This window comes from Camelus bactrianus, chromosome 33, assembly GCF_048773025.1.
Source record: "Camelus bactrianus isolate YW-2024 breed Bactrian camel chromosome 33, ASM4877302v1, whole genome shotgun sequence".
Classification (NCBI taxonomy): Eukaryota; Metazoa; Chordata; class Mammalia; order Artiodactyla; family Camelidae; genus Camelus; species Camelus bactrianus.
Window position 1 is genome coordinate 9,956,169 of NC_133571.1, and position 15,473 is coordinate 9,971,641.

Sequence of the window (15,473 nt, forward strand, 5' to 3'; positions counted from 1 at the left end):
TTAATATTCAATAAATACTGGTTGGTTGGTTGATTGGATGGACGGATAAATGGATGGGTGGTCAAACAGTAGGTTCCGTCTTGCTGACTGGTCACACAGTAAGTGAATAAGTAGGTATTCGATGTATGTCGGTTGGATAGTTCTTTCCTTAAAACAAATGAGTGAATGAGGAATGACTAATAGTATTTAATGAGAAGGTTGGTTGTTTGCATGGTTGAGTGAACAAACAGATATTTCCACAAAGAGCAGATGTGCCACAAACACTGGCTGGTTGAGCGGATGAACAAACATTCCTAAAATGTAACAATAGCCTGGAGCCAAAGCCAGAGAGGACACAGCTAGAGCATTGGTGGGGGAGAGGGCTGATAGCGCCTGCCACTCAGGAACTACTTCAGAAACTGTCCCCTTGTCCCTGCCATTTCTGGAATGTTCCCCTACCCCACAGCTGCTTCTGCAGATTGCCAGGGTAACCATACGGATGATATGGGAAACCGGGAGCAGGGAGAGGGCTGTAGGTGGGCTCGCCGCCCCCTCTTCTCCCCACTCAGCCGAGGGGCAGCCTGCCCGGGCCCCTGGCCCCAGTGCTGCCTCCCTTGCCCCACCCCCTGTGAGGACGGGGCCTCCATCTCCCACCACATTAGGAGCAAATTCCTTATTACCTTGGTTCCAGGGGCAGGGATGTTGGTTAATCGGCTCACACTTCCTGGAGCCAGCCCCAGCAACTCCCATCTCTAGTTAATGAATTATTTTGCAACACGTCTGGAGATGCATGAACTAGAAATCTTACCCATGTTGGAGGATTTTGCCATTTCCATTAAATATGCCATTCATCTGGCGGGTAATTAAATGTGCAATAATGGGCTCTAATTTCCATTTTAAATGACTTCCTAAGAGCAGCAGAAAGAGAGATGCAGGGTGTAATTTTCTAGAAGAGCTTTTCTCCCCCTAAAGGTTTTAAGCACGTAGAAGGGGGAATTGAGTAAGATAAAGTTGGCTTCAATACTGCTCCACATGTGAGTCGTTTGCAGCTATCCCCCACTTGGGGAATGAGACTAGTGCCTGCCACACAACACCAAGGCCCTGGGGCAGCCTGAGGACAGCGGTCCTGGAAATCTTGAACTTGAGGCGGAGAAGAGAGGTTGGGCGGCAGCAGGAGCCAGGGTTGGGGAGAGGAGGCAGCTCTGCTGACCCCGCAGGCACCATGTTGGGGCAGAGTCCACAAACCTGAGGGTGATAAGCCTTCTTCCTCTTCTCCATACTTCCCAACCATCCACGTGTGCCACGTGTCTGTGAGCACACATGTGCATGCACACACACACCCCCACACACAAGCACGAGGTTCGCCTCCAACTCAAGAAGCGCCAGTTCGAGCCAGCTGCAGGGAGGCAGCCAGCAAGTGGAGGGAAGCAAGGGATCCAGGCCACCCAGGAATGAAAGGGGCTGGGTGTGAAACGCCCCCTGCCAAGGAAACATCAGATTTGTATCCAGGTTCAAGTTCAAGCCCCACCACTTGCTGTGAAAATATCATTGAGTTATTCAGCCTCCCTGAGCCTCAGTTTCCTCATCTGTAAGATGGGTGTAGTCAAACCCAACCCAGAAGGTCATGGTAACAGTCAAAGGATAGACCAGAAGGAAAGGCCCTGGTGCAGCCCTGGCTCCCGGCAGCAGGCTCTCAGTAGCTGGATTCCTTCTTGCTCGTCTGTCCCTCAGTGCACACTGAGCGCCAGGCTTGCCTGGTTAGCTTGCAATTCTGGGGCCTCAAGAGCACCGCTCATCCTCAGAGAGATGCCCTGATTCACCTCACCCTACAGCTCCATCCCTCGGACCATCCTGCCCTCCACATCCCTCCCTGCCCTCCTCCCATCTCAGGGCAGCCTCCGCCTTCCAGCGGGAGTGAGTCCTTCAGCCGTTCCTGAGGAAGGGTTGAAACTGCAGGGAGGCTGAAGAGGTCGAAGAGGACGGGGGTCCTGAGATGAGCATAAAGGAACACAAGGGGTGAGTGCGGGCAGAAAAGGTGAAGGCCAAGGCCGGCCCTGCTTTGGCTGCACTGTCTGGGTGAGTTCAGACTTGCTGGTCAGCCCTCAGAGGCATTCCCCGCTCACCCAATTTTCAGGGGCCGATGCCAGGAGGCACCAGGCCAGCCTCTCCTCTGCCATTGCCACAAATGTGCAGGGCCCAGTGGAAGGGCTGTTCCTGGCGGGTGGCTTCCAGCCCCTGGGTGTCTCAGCGTGGAAGAGCCTCTGGGTGTGGACGAGGGTGCTGAGAAGGCACTGAGGGCAATAAATCAGCCTGTCTCCCTGCAACTCTGGCTGGTCTCCATCCTGGGCATCTGGGAAGGAGATAAATCAGTAACTCCGAGACATATCCCAGGATATCTCCAGATCTCAGGCCAGCAAGTGGACTACGTAATAGCTTAGCTAGAAGTAGGTCTGGGCTGCAGGTGGGCGTGGAGACGCTATGAAAAGAAGTGACTGGATGGACTCAAAGCAGAATAATAATGTAAATATGGGTGAATGCGGGCTGGGGGTTGAGGGCGGGGTCGTTTATGGGGCAAGAGCAGATCAGAACTAAAAGGTACCCAGAGGATGGTTACCCGGCTACAGGTCCTGGGCCCCATTCACTGAGGAAGATGGGGAGGCGTGGAACCCCCCAAGCCACTCGGGCTGTGCGGCACAGCTTCCCACTTATTTAATCTTTCCAGTCCTCACTCTTCTATTTTTCACTCAATGACTTAACCAGTATTTGTGGATTGTCAACTTGACACAAAGCAGACACTCACTCGTATGATAAACTTAGAGACAGGCAGACCTGGTTGGAGTCCTTACTCTGTCATTAGTGGTCACACGACTTTGACCAGTTACTTAAAGTCACTGGGCTTCGGTTTCCACATCTCTAGGACAGGACTGTTGTAAAGATCACATGAAAAAATGCCCACCTAGTGCTTAGCGTGATGGCGAGAGACCCCACCTGCCCTCCCTTCCTGGCCCCAGCCCACTGGGAAGACACAGGCCAGCAACGTGCGACAGCAAAGGTGAGGACTTCGCTAGGGTCCTTGGGGGTGGGAAGAAAGGGAGGCGAAGGTCTTAGGGAGCTGCCTGGGGAATGGCATCATTTGGACTGGTTCCCGCCAGCCCACCCCTCAGGGCCCTATTCCCTCCTCCCGCCCCCACACAGGGTCCGCCTGCTTCTCCAAGGAGCTGTCCAGCTCTGCCAGCTTCTCCCAGAAAATCGTCCTAAATTCTCAAGCGATAATTAAGCTCACCATGCCGTCTCTGCTGGGATGCAAGTCCCAACGCGGGGGAGACATTTCATATATAAGTCATAAATAACTGATCGCTCTTAAGCATTTGCACTCATTTCCTTGGCAATTTCATAGTTTAATTCTGTCATATCCATTCTTTATTTAGGCATTTATGATCCTTCGGATATGGGCGGCTCTGGGCGCCGTTCCACAGGTGAGAAAACTGAAGTCTGAATCGGTGAGGAAGACTTGCCCGGAGTTACACAGCCGGGACCCCGAAGGGCCAGGAATCCAGCAGGCCCTTTGCCCTGTCCTCTTTCAGCCACACGAGGTGGCTGCCTTGAGATGTGACTGTTCCGCAGGCAACAGCATTTAAAAGGGAACTGTCTCTCACGGTAGTCCAGGGCCTACCTCGGGGCCTTGCCCATTGCTGGAACTCATTAACTAAGACAAGCCCATTTAGAGGTGTTTGACCTTGGAGGCCGTTCCCTCCCAGGGCCCTGAGTGGGAGGCGGGGGCGATGTAAGCCTGTTGGTGGAGATAAGGGCTGTGGGTGGTGGTAATAGACAAGAAAACAGAATAATAAACAAGGCAATTTCAGATAATGATAAAAGCTGCAAAGATTGTCACAAATGGAGAATCTTAGGGGAAAAATACAGGACAAAATGCACCCCTGAAATCAGGGGCTAGGCTGTATGAGTCAGACTGGAAGTGCTCAGAGATTCAGGGAAGGGAGAGACTAGTGTAGAGGAAGAAGTCCGAGGTGCTTTGTGGAAATGGAGCCCCACGCATCAGGCTTTGGCAAAAGGTTAGAATTTGGTTAGCTGGAGGGAGGAGGAATCCTCCAAAGGGGAAATCCAGAACAAGGGGAATGGAAGCCAGGACGCATTTATTAAGCAACTATTATGTGTCAGACACCGTGCAGAAGCTGTCACGTGCATACAGAACAGGGAATAAGGACAACGTGGGGGATGGGGACGGGAAAGAGGGCGGACGACAGCAGAGGGCCCCAGCAGAGGAGGAAGGGTAAGGAATGAGGGGAAGGGTAGAGATGCTCAGGCTAAGGCAGACCCCAGATGCGGGGCTAGGAAACCTCACCTCCCCTGGGCTTGTCACAGCACATTCACAATTGCCTAATAACTGAAGCTGGGCTACGAGCAACTTGAGACTGGGGACTGTTTCACACGTCACTGCAGTGGTTCCCAGATTTTAGTGTACCTCACAATCACTGGGAGGGCTTATTAAAACACCAATTGGAGGGTCCCCCCATCCAGAGTGTCTGATTCCATAGGTCTAGGGTTAGGCCTGAGAATTTGCACTTCTAACCAGTTCCCAATCTCGCAAATGGCCCTTGTGATTTGTGCTTCCTGGTAAACCTCTCACAGGGTTTCCTCCCACATTAAATAGAGTTGACTTGTGTGACTGATATGATATTGTGGAAGTGATGGTATGTGACTTCCAAGACTACGTTACAGAAGAAATTGCAGCTTGTCACTCACTCTCTTGGATTGTTCACTCAGGGGACCAGCCACCCTGTCGTGCAGACACTCAAGCAGCCTTGCAGAGATGAAGCCTACCACCGACGACCAACATCAGCTTGCTAGCCATGCAAACGAGCACCGTGGAAGCAGAGCCTTCAGTCCCAGTCAAGCCTTCAGATGACTGCAGCCCCAGCCAATGTTTTGACTGCTAACCCATGATAGACCCTAAGCCAGAACCTACAGAAACAATTATGGGAAATAAATGGTTATTCTCGTTTTAGCCCACTAAGTTTTACAGTGACTTTGAGGCTGAGTTTTGGGGTGATCTGTTAGACAGCCGTAGATGACATACACCAGACGATGGCGATCTAGTGGTCCAGGGACCACACTTTGAGGATGATTGCACTATTTTAACCCTTGTAACTACCATGTGCCCGGCATATAGGATGCACTTGATAAATACTTTTTTAATGAGTTAATGAGTAAATGGATAGGAGACTGGGTGAATGAAGGTGAGATTTAAAATGACAAGCACTGGGGAGCTACTGAGCTGATGAATGACATGACATCAGAGAGATTTGGGGATACGTGCTGAGAAAAGTCTACAGAACCATGGTTTCGGGGAGCAGCCTCTGTAAAATTGCCCGGCTTAGTGTGCAGCCTTGAGTTTCCACTGCCTCCATCCAAGGACTTGGTAGGCAAAGGAGCCTCGGCCTGGGGACTGCTATTTTTACGTCTCTTTTAGGCCTGCAGAGGGCCTGCCAGGACCTCCGCCCCCGCCCCCCTAATTTGATCTCCATCCACAATCTTTCATCTCTCTCTCTGCTCTTCGTCAGCCCTTATCCTCCCGTCCTTTCCAGGCCTCCTCTCGGGATCCCAAGTCCTCAGGGGAAATCCCAGCCTCCTCTGCTGCTGGTGCCGTGAAGACTCGTCCCCCCCCCCCGCCTGAGCTATTTCTCCTCTCCCTGTTATCCCCATGAAGTAGCTCGCAGTGTAATGCCGCAAATATTAACCAAGTACTGGCCGCCTGTGCCAGCCAGCATTAGGCGGAGTAGATAGAGACAAATAAGACCCATTTACACTCGGAAGATTCCCATCAGGGACTTCAAAGTGCCCAGGGGCCAGCATCTCTGCTTCAGCCACACTCCAAGCCCGCTCCCATCCCCACCACCGCAGTGTGCACACACACACACACACACACACACACACAGACATCATCGCCTTCTCTCTGGGGCTGCTGTGGGCTTAGGGGCTGGGACCATCGGCCTAAGCTATGCACCGCCTCACCCAGTGGCAGAAACATGTAGAAAAGGGGTGAACAAGAGCACCTCTGCCAGCGGGAAGCTGTCACCACCGCCCCAGCCCGGGGCGAATTCTCCGCTCCTCTAGACATTTGATTATTGCATCTGGAACGAGCCCAGAGCCTCGGAAGAAAACTGGTTTTGCTTTGATGTTTTGCCAGTTCTCTCTCTTGCTCCGTGGGTCTCAGTGATTCTGCCAGAGCTTCAGACTTATTTGTCTTCCCTTGCCTTTTGGCTTGGGGTGTTCGGATAGCAATACTTGGGCTTCAGTTGGGATTTCTGAAAAACACTGTATCTGATGTGCTGCAGAAGACTAGGGGTGTCTACCTCACTTCTAAGCAGAGCTTGGGGTGCTGAGCTGTTTATTTTTAGCACTGTTACTATGGTTAGGTGAAGTGGGTCAGTCCAAGCTCCCTTCTCCCCTTTGTGTCTCTGAGGTCACCTTCCAGGATGCCCAGAACCTTCAAGAAAAGTGTAGTCAGCCTAGGAGGAGGGCGTTCACCCACCCTCTACTGCCAGTCCCTCCCAAGCCTTCCCCCATAGAAGCTTTGGAATTGCTGGATGATAAAATAAACTTCTAGAGAAACTCTCAGTCCTCACGAGGGAGCGGTCCAGACAGTCCCATAAAAGGTGCAGACCACCAGTGTTGTACCCAGGCCGTGCCCACCCAACACCAGGAACATTTCAGCCTTTCCTATTCAGGCTCCTGCAGTCTGACTTCCAGCCCCTCCACTGAGGCTGTTTTCTGTGATGAAAACATCTCACATCTAGTAGTGCAAATCAGAATGTGTGACCTTCCCTGCCAATCTGCTCTTCCACGGTCTGCCTATCTTAAGAATGACGTTCCCATTTTCCAGGTGCCCAAGTTATCACCCAGGATACATCTTTGCCACACTTCCTTCTACATCTCTCCCCTATCCATTCTTTCACCAAGCCTAGAATATTCTCTTTCCAAAATATATCTCTCAGGAAAAAACAAAAACACTGCTTTGAAAACATACATGCACCCCAATGTTCACAGCAGTGTTATTTACAATAGTCAAGATATGGAAGAAACCTAAGTGTCCCCCAACAGATGACTGGATAAAGAAGACATGGTATATATACATACAATGGAATACTACTCAGCCATGAAAAGAATGAAATTTTTGCCATTTGCAGCAACATGGATGGACGTGGAGGGCATTATACTAAGTGAAATAAGTCAGAGAAAGACAAGTATGAGATGTTATCACTTATATGTAGAATCTACAAAATGCAACACACTAGCAAATGAGGTACAGCAAAAAAGAAGCAGACTCAGATCTAGAGAACAAACCAGTGGTTACCAGTGGGGACAGGGGAAGGGGGAGGGGCAATGTAGGGGCAGGGGATTAAGAGGAACAACCTATCAGGTATAAAATATGGTACAAGGGTATATTGTACAACGTGGAGTATATAGCCAATATTTTATAATAACTATATATATAACCTTTAGGAATTGTGAATCACTATATTGTACACCTGTAACTTATATACTATTGTATAGCAATTATAGTTCAGTACAAAAGAAAAAAATATATATATATACACATATATCTCAGTCCATCCATTTCTCTCCTTCACTGCCATGACCCTAGCCCAAGCCAGTCACCCCTCAAGTGGACCCCCAACTGCTCTCTCAGTGCCCACCCTGAATGCCTCACAGCCTCTTCTACCCCCAGCAGCTAGAATGACCCATCCAAACCCACATGTCCTTACATCATTCCATGCTTCAAACTTTCCACTGAAACCGAGAAGAAGAAAAAAGATCCTGATCCCTTACAAGGACCAGAAGCTCCTTCGTGTTCTGACCCATTACGACCTCAGACCTCCCCCCCGGGTCACACTACCCTCTGGTCCCTCCACATCCATCACTTTCTTTGCCATACACTGTCCCTGTGCCTAGAGGAGGACACTGGCCCAGGCGAGCCAGGACTCTTTCCTTGCCTGGCCCACCCGAGCTGTTTCCCATCTTTGCTTAGAAGGCACATCATCAGAGGCCTTTCCTGAATCTAAATTCGGTTCCTCCATTTTATTCTTTCCTGGTACCCCGTACACCTGGGCTCTCACACCCTTGCCCAGAGTGTGAGAGCCCAGGAAAGGAGGTGGCTGGGGCGTGGCCTCTGGACTGGCTGGTGTGCACAGGAAAGATGCACTTGACAGGGGAGTCCTTTTCTGTCTCTCCAAACTGACTAGCCCTGGGAGGGGCAGTCCCTCCAGGGTCAGCGACGCCCCGATGTCAAAGTATCAGAAAATGAACAGGTATGGTTAAGGCAAGTGCCGATTCGTTTCTCCCCCTGCCGTGTGCCTGGCCCAGAGCATTGTGGACGCTCGCAGACAGTGGAGGGGAGCAGCAGGCGGGGGAAGCAGCTCGGCCTCTGGAAGACCAAGGCTGGGGGTGGGAGGTGTCGATCAGATTGTGTTCTGTCCCTGACAGGCCCGCAGAACAGGCCCGAGGGACAGGTAGTGAAGGAATATAAAGCAAACCAACAACTGACTTCCCAGATGCCAAACCGCCTGCTGATTCATTCTTTACTGAGAATAACTTCTACCCAGAGGCTGTGCCCCAGGAAGGAGATAACAGGCTGATAACATTAGAAGAATAGACAGCCCCTCCAGAGTTCCTCCTGAAGATTCGCTGAGGTTAAGAGGAATGTAGCACCCTGTAACACGCCCTGATTCTTACCACCTTTCTTGTTCCATCCAGGTTTCTATAAAACCTCAAGACCCCAACCCCAAGACGGGCTCACAGTCTGTAAGGCAGGTGCCTGCTGCGACTCCCTTAGCCAGCAAAGCAATACGCTGCTCTTTTCTTTGCTCTCAAAACTCTGCCTCCAAGTTTGAATTCGCTTTTTGGGGAGCAGGGGCCGGTTTTTCGGTAACGGTAGGGTTGGGCCACCTGAGTCCTTCAAAGTCCAACGACCCCCATTCCTGGGCGCTCAGCTGTCTGCCTGGGATCCCACAACAGATGAAGTACCTTCTTTGCCAAGCGTGTTTGCCCTCACAAACCGATAGCCTTAGGTGATGTGTCATCTCATAATAGCTCAGGGTGACTCGGACCAGTCCTAAACCCCACCCTCCTTCACAGACCCTGAACCTCTCACCTCACCTACAGCCGGTCAGAGACGTGTGCACAAGCCGATCAGGCACCTTGTGACCTGACCTTACAAAGACCCCAACAATCTGCCCCCGGGGCTCACACAGGCACCCTTCACCTGTGTGGCCACTGTTGTCTGTGACAGCACACCCTAACAAACTCCTTTTTAGTCCCACGCTTCATCTCTGGTACATTCTTTCACCAACCCACGTGCCACTGGCTCGCCAACTGGCCACCCCTTTGTGTCCCACAGCAGGAGACGGATGCTCTGAGAAGGCATGAAGGCTCTCTAGAGCACAGAGTGTTTTCAGAGAAGGGCTATTTCTGCAGGATTCCACCACTAGGAAATAAATGGGACAGCGGGGGAGCCAGAAGGACCCCAAAGCCCACGGCCTCCTGCACTGCAGGGCTAAGCCAAGCCCCCCTGAGCAGAGCCTCGCGGGGCCTTCCCAGGGGGTCTACAAAGACATTTCATCTCCCCCTGCATTTTCCAACACTCCCCGCTCCCCCATCCAATTCTTAAAAGACGAGATGCCTGGGATTCTGGCTGGAGCCGCTGTCCTCAGGGGGAACTGACTCGTGGCCTGCCTTCCCCTCCAGCCCCGGGGAGCCTTCCACTGTCCCCTGGAGTTTGGCTGGCTGCCCAGGCCTTAGATTAAAAAACACTGACTTCCTTTCTGGCACAAAAGAAAGTTTCGCCTCTTAGATGGATTTTTCCTCATTCTCCGCCACAGCCACCAGACCAGACCCCGAAAGGAATTCTATAAATGACCTTCCTCTTGGCTGAATAGTGAGATCTTCATCATTCGAGCCCAGGATGTTTGGGGACCCACATTCTTCCTGAGATCCCCCCCAAGCGGTGCGTGTCCAGGAAGAGAGGAGTGAACTCACGGGGCGGTCTAACGCCGATCATTCTATCCCCAAAGAGCTGCATGGATGAATATGCCCCTGGCGGTGACAAAGGACTTCTGCAGAGTTGCCGTCACCTTCTGTTCACAACCCTGCAAAGGGGAAGGGGAGTATATTATTTCCATTTTATCCATGTTGGAAACTGAGGCTCAGAATGGTCAGAAAACTTGCCCCATGTCAGGGCAAGGACTGAGAGCCTCTGAGTCCCATGAGGGAAATTCGGGGCCCTGCTGGGAGGCACCTGCTCCTGGGTTTGGGGGAACAGGTGGGCCTCTTGCCCTCTGCTTAGGAGGCACAGGTAATGCAAAGAAAACAGATTTTGGAATCCCCCCAAAATGCATAACTGAACCCTGTCCCTACCCCTCACCAGTTGTGTGAACTCAGGTGTGTTACTTAGGCTCTCTGAGCCTCAGTTTCCTCATTTACACAAAAAGGAGAATAGAGCACCCCACCCCCGGCAGGGTGTTTGTAAAGATTCAGTAAACCAACGTGGTTAACACGCCTGGCTCGGGCGCCTGATATGGAGGAGGTGTCCCCAAGGCGCTGGCTCCCTCCTTGCCCTTTGAGCTAGGGGCAATGCTTTGGCCACAAGCAAAGAAGCCACACACTCAACTCTCAGAGCCGTGGTGAGGCCGGAACCAGTTCCTTGCTCGTGGAGGGGCCTAAGCTCAGCTTGCCCTTGGAGCCGACCCCTTGAGTTTGTGGGCAACAAGTAAGGGGTATGAGATCTCTGAGCCTGATGCTCAGACTGAGCCGGGGAGTGGGTACCGCACACTGGAACCCAGTCAGAAGCCCTCAAGAGTCACTTGGCATCATGACTTGTGTCCACTTGGGTGTGCGGCGGCACCAGCAGTCGGGGGAGGCTGCTGAACTCCACAGGGATGAGCGCGTGAGCTCCGGCAGCCTCCCTGCACCTCCCTGCCTCCCCTTCACAGCCCTCTCCCCACCACTGTCCAAGAACCCATTCTGTCCTTCTTTGACGTGATTCTTCTCCGGTGTGAATGCCAAGGATAACAAGCTGCATAAAAGTGCTCCCAGCAGGAGATTCCTTTTGATAATCCTGAAATAAACTCTTTCCAACTTCAAGGTGTGGTGGCCACTCTGAAATCGGGCAAACGGGTCGGCTGCCCACCCACCCCAACCGTGACCTGACTCAGCGCACTGGTCCTGCCCATCTGCGAGGTTCTGACTGGCTTCATTTACTCAGTGTCTTCACTCACTCAGTCCTCTGGGTTTAGTGCTCGTTCTTGAGAAAGATCCAGCCTGGCCTCTTGGGACCTTCCCGTAATAGGCTGGGTCTGCAGTGGCTGCCCCTACCCTGCAGTTTCCTATCAATTTAGCTGCTTTGAGATTTCCTTTCATTCCTGTCTCCTCTTAAGCTTTTCAACCTCCTACCTTCAGTGGAGCCTTAATGGGCTGTTTCTCTTTACTTAGAAGGACCAAGACGAGAAGAAGGTGGGTCTGAGGAGGGTCCGGGGGCCAGGACCACACCGCACCCACAGCCTCGGTATCCCACCACCTTTCTGCAGTGGCTCTGTCCCACCCTCTCGGTGTCTTGGATCCCACAATGGAAAAACAAACAGAGGGGAAGAGAGAGGGAGAGATAAATTTAAAATTTCAGATTAACAGGTACACACTACTATATATAAAACAGGTAAACAAGGACCTACTGTAGAGCACAGGGAGCTATATTCAATACCTTGTAATGACCTATAATGGAAAAGAATCTGAAGAGAACATATATATGTATATAGAACTGAATCTTCTGCTATACATCTGAAACACTGTAAATCAACTATACTTCAATAAAAAAAGATAAAAAATAAACAGAAGCTTCCTGGCTCAGAGCCCCATAGGACGGTTTACTGACTCTATGACACCTGATACTTCATGGTAGCATCGTGAATCCAGACCATGGAGGGCTCAAGGCCAGCTCCAAAGAGTACATTTCCAAGAAATTAACGTGCATTTACGACCCCTTGCCCTACGTACTGCATATTACACAGTTACTACTAAAACCCCATCCTGAACCTCATCAGAGGAACACACGCTCTGTGATTAGCACTGAGGGCATCACTGAGAAAAATTAAGGAACAAAGGCGATGGTCATTCCTTTGATGGTCTCCATATATCAAAACTGAGTATAAAACATATTTTCATATGATATGATAAGATATTTGACCTCAGAGGTCTAATGTGAATTCTGACCTTCAAGAGGCACAAGGAAACATAGTGACTAGGTGTGCAGACTCTAGAGCCAGACTGTGGATTCAAATCCCAGCTCCGCCACTTGACTTCGGGCAGGAGGCTGAGCTTCTTGGTGCCTCAGTCTCCTCACCTGTAAAATGGAGGTAACAATAGCAATCATCTCATAGGGTTGTTGCAAAGATTTAAATTGTTGGTGCATAGACAGTGCATCAAACAGTGCCCGGCACATAGTAGTTGCTCAGTAAAAAGGAGCTGCTACCAGTCTCCTGTGGGTGAGTTTTGTACCCTGCAGAAGCTCCATGAGTGTACGCAGGCAGGAGTTTCCAGATGGATGTGAGATCTCTCAGCAGCTTGACATCTCCAGTTTGCTGGGGTTTTCCCAAAGCCCACAGATCAGATCAAACAGGTACCAAGATTATACAAATGCAACATGCTGACCATAGGAAAGATGAAGCCAGTGTAGCCACACACACACATACACGCACACACTCACACATACACACACTCACACACACACACACACACTCCTACCAGTTTTAAGAGAAGCACCTCTCAACACCCACCCGGAAGAAATGTTATTAATGCAACTCTAATTGTCCAGCTTCAGCCATGGTGAGGGCCAGCTCAGTCCCCCAGTGAATGACTAAAACATACAAGTCACAGGATACCCTTCACCCTCGGGTAAGGATAATCTCGTGTATCTTCAGTTTCCACATGTGGCTTGGGATTTCTCAAATATCTGATTTAAATTTCACTTGAAATATACCTTAACCACCTGAAGCACAATGAAAATGTGATACATGAAGTTTGGGTACACGGAGAACAGCAGCCCATTTACTTGGATGCCAAAATAACTCGTTGCTGCACAGGCCGCTGAGTCAAGGTTTCCCTTCTGAATTAGAGAATGTCTTGAGACTAAAAGTCGAGCTACAAAAAATCTATCGCTGTTTGCAGCTACTTAACTGTGCAAATCAGGATTTCTTTGTGCTATAGGACTGTTATGGTCTAAATGTTTGTGATCCCCCGAAGTTCACATGTTGAATCTCTAACCCTCAATGTGATGGTATTTGGAGATGATGCCTTTGGGGGATAATTAGGTTTGGATGAGGTAACAAGGGTAGGGACCCTATGATGGACCTGGTGTCCTCATAGGAAGAGAAACCAGAACTCTCTCTCCATTATGTGAGGACATGATGAGAAGGTGACCGTTTGTAAGCCAGGAAGAGTGGCCTCACCAGAAACCAAACCCTTCTAGACCTTGATCTTAGGACTTTCCATCCTCCAGAACTATGAGAAAATACATTTCCATTGTTTAAGGCACCCAGCATACAGTATTTTGTTATGATAGCCCAAGCTAAGACATATTTTAAACAAACAAAATCATAATGAAAATGTTTTATACCCAATTTTGGTCTATGGGGGCCATCAGCCCATTAACTTAGGATACAGAATTAACTCCTTTTTATGCAGGCCTCTGAATGAGGTTTTCCTCTTTTAATTAAAGAGTGCCCTAAGACTAAAAGCCAAGCTGTGAAAAATCCCATTGCTATTAGCAACTACTTAACTGCAGAAGTCAGGGTTTCCTGGTACTCTGCCACCACACCAAAGCCTGCAAGTAAACGGGGTCCAGAAGCCGTCTGACTCTGCAATTTGATGGACGGCCCCTGGCTACAACTTTGATTGCAAAATAACACATCATTCACACTGATTTTATACTAAGCAAGTGTCACCAGTTTGGAACTATAAAATAAATGCACGCTAACAAAACGTTGCTTTTGGCTCATCAATTTGAAGGTTCCAAATAAAGATTTTATCTTTAAAAGACGTTTGAGTAGGGGGAGGGTAGAGCTCAGTGGTAGAGTGCATGCTTAGCATGAGCAGCACGAGGTCCTGGTTCCATCCCCAGTACCTCTATTTAAATAAATAAATAAACAAACAAATAAATCACCTAATTACCTCCCCACCCAAAAAACAAAAAAAATAACAGAAGTTTGAAATCCTACTCTAGTAGTTATAATGCTGTGCCAGGGCTCCCAAGCCCACCTGCATGCCTCTCCCAAGCATTATACACTCTCCATTACATACTCACAGGCTCCCATGATATATGAACACCACTCTCTCCTGCTTCACCACTTTCTCTATACATTTCCCCTAAAACAAAGCGAGGACTCCTTGGCTTGTTCCCACATATCGTTCACTGGCATCAGACCTGCTCCAGGTCCATAGTCATAGGACCACCTGCACAGAACTATATGGTATTTCCCAGAAATGTCAGTCATCTCATGCTGTTGCCTTGACCCAAAATGCCCTCATTCCTTTTTCCTCTCCCAGCCACATCCCGCTTCCGCCCTGCCGCAACTCAACTGACGTTCATCAGTCAAGTTCCAACTCAAGCAGAATCTCCTTTCCCAGCGCCATACCTTCTCCATGCTCCTGTCGCACCTGACTCCTGGCCCTGCCCCGTCTCCAAGTTCCCGCAGGACTTCGAGCTTCTACTAAAACAGCGAGATATTTATCTTTACAGTCTGGCACACTGCAGATGCTAATAACAACAAAGAAAAGGAAGGGGGGAGGAGGGAGGGTAGAGGGAAGGGAAGAGGAGAGAAAGGAGGACTGCAAGGAGAGAGGAAGGGAGGGTCAGAGGCCAGCAGGAGAGATCCTGCAGGACTGGGTCCTCCAGGGTGATGGGACTGACAAGACAGGCACAAAACTCACCTGCAGCCTCTGCGCTCTGCCTGCCCACCTCCTGGAGGCGTGGAAAAAGCCCTTCCAGATGGAGCTATGTTCTGGACCTCCTGGGCAACTGCTCTTGTTACTTGCTCTTCCAAGATAACAATACATTTGATCTCATTTTGATTTCATGATAATAAACCTTACAAGGCAGTATTACTCCTATTATACAGGTGAAGAAACTGAGACCCAGAGACATAAAGTGATGGGCCAGGGTTAGAACCCAGGATTCCAATAAGAGCCTGATCTCACCCCTCTAAGGCCCCTGTTTACCCACCATTGTGTTTATGTGTACGTCCTCGGGAGCATGCACGCTTTGGCCAGACACTGGTTGGGGGAAGAGGGGCGTTCGCCTTTTCTATTTAAAAACATGATTCAACCAAGGCTAGCCATGTTGTGAATTCAAGGCAGCATTTTGTCTTGGGCTTTTCATTCTGCACAAAAATGTGTTGGTATGGAAACCACACTTGTGAGGTTACGATCGA

The 15,473-nt window shown here is 50.0% G+C and overlaps 1 long non-coding RNA gene across 1 annotated transcript; it reads left to right on the plus strand.

The window, feature by feature from the left end:
- Positions 1-2,853: 2,853 nt before the first annotated feature.
- On the plus strand, positions 2,854-4,991 carry LOC141575876 (uncharacterized). The gene is made up of 3 exons (XR_012503892.1): positions 2,854-3,031; positions 3,408-3,523; positions 4,762-4,991. It is a non-coding gene; the product is annotated as an uncharacterized LOC141575876 (long non-coding RNA).
- Positions 4,992-15,473: the final 10,482 nt, after the last annotated feature.